This window comes from Euphorbia lathyris, chromosome 1 (genome assembly GCF_963576675.1).
Source record: "Euphorbia lathyris chromosome 1, ddEupLath1.1, whole genome shotgun sequence".
Classification (NCBI taxonomy): Eukaryota; Viridiplantae; Streptophyta; class Magnoliopsida; order Malpighiales; family Euphorbiaceae; genus Euphorbia; species Euphorbia lathyris.
The window spans coordinates 105959224-105967614 of record NC_088910.1 but is presented as its reverse complement, the minus strand read 5'-3'; positions in this window follow the sequence as shown (position 1 = coordinate 105967614).

The following is an 8391-nucleotide window of genomic DNA, read 5'->3' as shown; positions in this document are numbered from 1 at the left end:
CTGTATTCTCTCTTCACTGGGTTCTCTCTTCATCTTGCTCTTTTAATCGGCCTCTTCTCAATTTTCCACAGTTTGCCTTCTAAACTTTTCTTGCGGCACTAGATCCCGAGGTTCCACTTCATGTTTCTGTCTGTATATAAAAAATTATAAAATCACATGAATACAAATCTAAGCACTGAAGAAATCCAAATTCGTATTTCTTTAACCGTAAATGCGAAATTTTTGCCAAATCGCAAAATCAGACAACTGATAATCCCAGACAAACAAGTAAAACTATTAGCAAAAGAGAACCTGTTTTCATGGATGGGATTGGAAGAAGGCAAAGAGTGGGAAGAAGCTAAATTAGCTGGTAAAGTTAAAGACAGAGAAAAATCGTCAGTTGTCTCCCATTGATTCATTTTTTAAGATAAATTGGAGAGGTGAGTTGGAGAGAGAAAGAAGAGTTAGAGAGAGATTTAATGGTGTTAGAGAGAGAAATGAGAGTTAGGAAGAGATGTACTGGTTTTAGAGAGATGAAGGAGAAGGAAGAGAAGGATAAAATAGATATTCTAGGTTTTAGAAAGAGGAAAGGAGAGTGATAGAGAATGGTCTAGCTTAGTGGCAGGAAGGTTCCGGAAGGGGTGAGCTGTATAGGGCAAAGGGCATTTTAAGTATAAGTCATTAGTATTTAGGAGGAAAGAGTTTAGGAAGCAGGAGGATAGTATTATGATAGTTTTATGGCTGCTTTAGCAGAGGGAGGTTCTCTCCTGGGGGATTAGAACATTAGTTCTATCCATTTATCTTTGTTGAACTTGTATTCCTTCTTCTATATTTCAATATATCAGTATCTTACTTCAGTTATGTATCGGGTTTCCATCATTGGTCCGACCTGCCGGATATATTAGAGTGGTGCCATGGAAAATACAGAAGAAGCTACCGATAGATTTGTGAGGAGTTGTGAGAAAATGACTGAAACTTTGAGGGAGATGACAGAGATGCTAAGAGATTTGACGGAACCACCTATTTTTTCTGGTAACAATCCAAAGGAATGGTTAGAGCGCATCGAAAGATATTTGAAGTTTAATCGAACGCCGGCGAATCAACTACTCTCTGTAGTTCGGCAATGTTTGGAGGTTTATGGCAAGCACTGGTTCAGTCTTATTTCTGAAATCTATCCATATTTAACTTGGTTAGAATTTAAAGAGTTTTTCATGGAGAGATTTGCAAGTTCAGAATCACAGGTGAACAAAGAAGTGGAAACTGCCATTGTGGAAGATATGGGCTCAGATTCTAAAGAGGGGAAAGATGTAGGTGATGGGATTAAGCAGGACGAGAACGCTTCCATTGTTGATGTGGACTCAAGCTCATCCATGGTTGTTCTGTCATCTGCCAACCAACAACAAGAGTTTTCACGGGATCTCCTACCACAATGGACATGCCCTTCATCACATCAAAGAGAAGAGATAGAGAACATCGGAGAAGAAACTCGACACATAATAGACCAGGAGATAGTACGACATCGAGGAAGACAGTTATCATTCTCACCACTCCACAGCGAAGGTGTTGTACATGTGGGGACCATTAGTCACGTGTTTTTCCCTAATATGGGCGGGTGGTATTCAATCATTGTGGATACGGGTCAAGAGGCTAAACCCGTTAGAATAACGGGTACTCTCCAATTTAAAACTGTTTTATCCTTTACGATGGTGGTGGAACGAGAAGCGTGGTTTTCAATTGGAGGTTGGAGTCACCGCTTAAATGGAATTCTGGATATCTTCCACTGTTTACCTTGCCGATGGAAAAGATTCAAACACTGAGAAATCTACTTATATAGTGGGCAGGAGGTAAATCAATTTAATTTTGATACCACTTTGTAATTTCTTTCTGATTCCTACTTCTCTACCACCGCTTTTCTTTCTGATTTCTACACTCTCTCTACCACCACTTCCCAGACAAATCTTGTTTGGTTTTTTATGTGGGCCCTACCCTTTAAGCTTACTTATCAAGGCCACCCATTTAAGCCAGTACAATCTAAAAGAAACACTAGTTCTATTGTAGCTCCCACAAAACAATTTTTCCCAATTTTTAGTTTAACAAAACAGAGCAAAATCGAAGACGGTGAGCCCGATGCTCTCTACCCTTATGTTGTTGATGTTGCGGTACATAGAGGAGGCGGTAAATATGCCGTGGTGGATCCGACCACCCAAATTCAGGTGATGGCGCAAGGCAGGATAATTGAAACTATTTTGGGCGGGCAAGGAAGGATGCCATTGTTGAAGAACACATGTAACAGCTGGAATTTTATGAAGTTTAGGATGCTCAGTTATGTAACGGTGCAATTTTCCCCTATAAGAAATTTCATGACTGAAATTGATTCAAGGAGGAAGTCTTCATCAAATTCCAATTTCGAGCTGTCAGTAGTTAACGGGGTTTGGCGAATTATTGTGGGATTTGTTGAGGATATAGTATGCTGCCACATTCCCACCAATTTTTTGAAATTGGCTTTCAAATACAGATACACAGAATTTGATCATGTTTGCATTGAAGGAGGCAAGAAGAATATTCTGAACAAACAGGGGTTGGTGACTCATACTTCTATGCTATGCAACGATGAAGTGCATATGGAAATAATTGATGTCGAGATAACTAATGCTGACAAAGTTTTATTGCTCCAAGTTAGTGTTTGGATTGCAAGTAGGAAGGGATCCTTTGATCTATTAATTTTAAATCATATTGGGGAAAGCCAAGGAAAGATGTTGAGGATGGAAGAAGTTTCGGCACCACGTCAAGTGAAGCATACTTGGAATCCAATCCAAAAATTAATTGAATATGAAATTGTGCTAGAAGTAACCAAGAAAGGTTCATCTTCAGAACTTCCCATATCTCTAATTCTCAATAGCGCTCAAGGTTCAATTCATTATTCTACATGTGAGGTTGAAGAGGCTACAAAATGGGAAGGAGAACCAATGTGCTCGTTTGCAATCCTATCAAAAATCAGCCGAGGCGAGAAGTTTCAGTTTCAGTTTGCTTTTGTTAATTGCTTCATTATTTAGAACCATGGAGGAGTGCCAAAAGTGTAGTGCGAAGTACGACACATGACTTTACAGCTTAAAGATACAACAATATTTCAATGGTTGATTGCATGGAAGATCATAAGAGGGATTTACATTCAACAAACAGTTCTCTTGACTCCAGTCTTGAGGACAAGACTGTTTTGAAGGGGCGGGTAATGATAGAGAATGGTTTAGCTTAGTGGCAGGAAGGTTCCGGAAGGGGTGAGCTGTATAGGGCAAAAGGCATTTTAGGTATAAGTCATTAGTATTTAGGAGGAAAGAGTTTAGGAAGCAGGAGGATAGTATTATGATAGTTTTATGGCTGCTTTAGCAGAGGGAGGTTCTCTCCTGGGGGATTAGAACATTAGTTCTATCCATTTATCTTTGTTGAACTTGTATTCCTTCTTCTATATTTCAATATATCAGTATCTTACTTCAGTTCTGTATCGGGTTTCCATCAGAGAGAGAGAACGGGTAAAAAGGGAGAGTCAAAGGTAAAAAACGTTGGTCAACTGTCACCGTGATCAGTGGCCATAATGTTAAAATGGATAAAGTTCAGTGGCCATAGGTGTAATTTACCCCACTTTCATTGAGTTTAAATCACTGTAATTATATGTTAGAAATTTTCAAAGAATTTCAACCCATTCCATCCACTTTATAACACTTTGAATCCAACTTAACCCACTTTAACTTATAGACAATTATAAACTTTCCTTTTGGATTCAAATAACTTCAAAACCTCGATGAATTGAAAAAAAAAATTCCAGATAAATAGTGGCGGAGCCAGGAATCTATATTCAGGGGGCTAATTTTAGTTTTGTTATTAGGAGTAATTTTTCGAAGTCTAGCCCGTTAGGGTTGGGCAATTTTTTTTTAGCCTCTAACACGCTAAAACTTTGTAATTTTGATATGTTGGCTAAAAAATTATAACATTTTTACATTTTTTTTTATTGTTTTTAGCTATAAATTATTTATAAAATTTATAAAATTTAATTCAGAAATTAAGTTATTTGAGTCTAAAAAGTAAGAATTTGAATTTTTTATGAAAAAGAGATAATAGTAAAAAAAAAATTAGCCTCGAGCACACTAAAACTTTGTGATTTTGGTATGTTAGCTAATATTTTTACATTTTTTTTTTATTTTTAGCTATAAATTATTTATAATTTTTGTAAAATTTAATTCAGAAATTAAGTTATTCGAGTCTCAAAAGTAAGAATTGATTTTTTTTTAAGAAAAAGAGATATAATAAATTCTAAAAGAAACAGATATAATAAAAATAAGTTCAAGAAAGAGCCCATTTGGAAAAATAAAATTCAAATAAATAAAGGTTTATTTAACAAAATGAGTTTGGTAAGAATTGAACACATGACCATTCATTTATGCCACGGACGTGTGGCAAAAGGATATGATTAGCCACGTACTTTTCCGAGGCATAAAACTCAATTTATGCCACAACCATCATTTTCCTGTGGCCATTACGTAGCCACGTTCACTTGCGCCACGAGAGATTTATTTTGAATTTCCGTGGCTAAATACTATAACCACTGAAATATTATACTTGTGCCCCGACTCTAACTGTGGCGCAAGTGATGATTTGTTGTAGTGAATGCTCCTAAACCAACTCAACTACCTTCAACTCTTTAATAATAATACATCGGTGAACCAATATTTGGAGGGACTAGATGCAAAAAATTCATGATACTCAAGGACGGAGCCGGTCGGCCTCCCCAAGTCCCAGGCTTGCTCCGCCCCTGGATAAAACTCAATTACTAAATAAAAAATATTTAATAATAATAACAACACAGTTTACCTCTCTATATAATGATATGCTTACAACTATTCCTAATCCCGAGGAAGTTAAAGCTATTGTTTTTCAGATGGATGATCAGAGTGCACCTGGTCCTGATGGTTTCACTGGGGCTTTCTTTAAAACTTATTGGGATATTGTCGGTGCTGATGTTTCTGCTGCAGTTCATAGTTTTTTCTGTACTGGTTGGATGTCTACAGGCTGGAATTCTAATCTCATGGTGCTTTTGGCTAAGGTGTCAGATGCAATTACATTTGACCAGTTCCGTCCCATTGTCCTGAGCAATTTCTGCTTTAAGATTGTGACTAAAATCCTTGCTGCTAGACTTGCTATCATCATCGAATCTATTGTTTCTCCTCAACAATTCGGGTTTATTAGAGGCCGCTCTATTACTGATTGCATCTCTGGAGCCTCTGAAGGGGTTAACCTTTTAAATAAATCCACGCTTGGGGGCAATATGGCGGTTAAGGTGGACATCAGAAAAGCGTTTGACACTATTGATTGGGATTTCTTGATGGAGGTTCTGGGTTCTTATGGCTTCAGTGATAAATTCAAAAATTGGGTGCGGAACATTTTTAATTCTTCTAGAATCTTTATCCTAATTAATGGGGCTGCCAAGGGTTATTTTTCGTGCACTCGTGGTGTTCGACAGGGGGGCCCTCTTTCTCCTTTGCTTTTCTGCATCGCAGAAGACTTTCTAAGCAGGCTTATCACGCGGAGAGTGGATATTAGGGCAATTCAGCCGTGTATGTATTCCAAGAATGTAAGTTTTCCTAGCCATCTTTTATATGCAGATGATGTCATTTTGTTCCTGAGGGCCACTAAACGCAATGTTAGAGCAATGACGAATATTTTTCATATTTATTCTACTCTTTCTGGTCAGAACATTAATGTGAATAAGTCCACTTTCTTTGTGGGGAACACCATCTCTTCCTCTCGGGTTCTTGAGCTCCGGAATCTGATGGGGATGTCTCAAGGAAGCTTTCCGTTCAATTATTTGGGGGTCCCTCTTTTTCTAGGTACACCTAAAAAGTGTTGGTTACAACCTACTGCAGACAAAGTTATTTCTCGTTTTGGGAATTGGAAAGGTAAATCTCTCTCCATGGGTGGCAGACTTGTTCTTGTTAATTCAGTAATTAGCAGCTCCTTGCTTCATTCCTTTGCTATTTATCGTTGGCCTCGTTCTCTTCTTAAGAGAATTAATCAGGCTATGCGGAATTTCTTGTGGTCCGGGGATATTCATTCTAAAAAGTTAATCTCGGTTGCTTGGAGTACGGTTTGCACTCCTCGGTCTGCCGGCGGGTTAAATGTTCCTAATATTGCCGACGTCAATACGGCTATGCTCCATAAATTATCTTGGCGGGTTCTTCATGAGGACAACTTGATTCCTAAACTGTTAAGGGGTCAACTTCTTACTGGGAACAATATTCCTAAAAACATCACTGACGGCTCTTCCATTAGGGTTTCTCTTTATTTCAGTCTCATTGCTGTACGAAATAATATTTTTTGGAGCATCGGTGTCAATTCCAGACTTTGTTTCTGGACTGATAATTGGATCGTCCCTAATATTGCCACTCAATTGCAAATTCCTCTCTCTGTGCAAAATGTTTGAAGGACAAGGTCTCAAATTTTATTGTTGATGGTGATTCGAGACCTAACCTGCCGGTCAGCGCCTGGAAACCGAGCTCAAATGGGATTTTTACGGTGAAATCTGCTATGTCTATCATCCGTCCTTCCCGTTCAGTTGATTGGGCGCGTTTCCTTTAGAAAGAATTTTTGCCACCTTCAAGATCTACTGTTTGTTGGAAGGCAATTTTAGGGAAGCTTAGCACAATGGATTTATTACGCGAAAAAGGTCTCATAATAGCTTCGCGTTGCCCTCTATGCGAAAGGAGTGAGGAATCCATCGCTCATATTTTTCTTCATTGCCCGTTTTCTTCACAGGTTTGGCGGAGTATCGGGAATGCTTTTGGGACATCTGTTAATTGTACCTCGACTATTAAAACTTTAATTATTTCGGCAGACCTAGCAAATTTCAGCAGTCAAATTTTTCAATTATGGAATCCGGCCATTGTAAGCGGTTTTTGGACTCTTTGGAAGGTTAGAAATGATAGTGTCTTTAATGATGTTAAACCTTCTATTATTTTCACATTGAAGACTATTTGGAAGTGTGTGAAGGAGGCTAGCATTGGGATGTAGGGATATATGCACAATACCGTTCTTGATAAGAAAATCCTGGACAATTTCGGAGTCAAGGGCATTGCTCGGCCGGTTCTTACCGTTTTCTCTCTGAAATGGCATCCCCCTCCTCAGCGGTGGATTAAAGTTAACACCGACGAGGCTGCAGGCTTGACGGGAGTGGGCGCCGACGGAATTTTTCGGACTTGTCGTGGTTTTCCTTTAGCTTATTTTGCGCATCCTTTGGGGCAACAAGAAGCTTTTGTGGCTGAGTTGAAAGCGATCACCATTGCTATCCTCAAAGCAGCTGAGCGGAATTGGTTTCCTTTGTGCGTTGAGAGTGACTCAATCTATGCGGTTAAGTTACTGAAATCGAGATCGAGAAATGTTCTTTGGAGCCTTCTTTCGGATTGGTTGATTTGTCTTGACATTATTCGTATTCGTGCAGTTCGAATTTCTCATGTGTTTTAGGGAGGGGAATGCAGTTGCAGATTATCTTTCCAAGTTTGCTGTCACAGCTACCTCTTACTGTTGGTGAAACTCTTTTCCCTATTTTTGCTCTAATACTGTGTTTAGAGATGCAAATAGGACAAAGTATTTTCGCTTTGTTAAGTAAACCTTTGCCTTGATTATATTGTACTTTTCTTTTTTCTTTTTAATAAAGTTTTTTGGTTTCTTAATCGGGATTTAATTGCTTGATTGGTACCAACCTAGTTGGGATTAACCTTCTTCCTTCCCTCCTTTAAATTCAGTTTCACTCAAAAAAAAAAAAAAAAAAAAACTTACTTTCCAATTTTTTTTTATTAAAGGTAAATATAGATTTTTATTATTTTTACACGTGTAGGCTAAACATTAGCAATTTAGCATGTAGTTCTTTCAAATTTTGTTATTTGTATTCGTGCAGTATTATGTGCAACTTTTTTTCCCACTATGCTATATATTAAATGTTATCCTCATATATATGAAGAATACTATATTAATTAATATGATAAACAAGTTTATAATCCATGTATACTCATATTTTTATGGGCACTTATAGTCCATATTGGATAAATATTAATTGCTGACTCCACTCTCGAATTTCAAAATATAACTTTTTTCCCTCCTAAATGATTCCAACAATTGTTTACAGAAAAAAAGAAAAGGTTGATTGGAACAATTAGGTTGAATATATTATATTATACTATATAGTTGGTGAAGCAAATGAATAAATAAAAATGAAATGGGCTCTTTTAATAATTAATAAACTTATACATCAACATCATTATACAATATTGTCAATGATGAGATAACCCTACCAACTCTTTTATTAACTGGTGCCAGACAATTTCTCAATTAAAATTCTTTCTAATTAAAAGCTTTTTGACATAATTT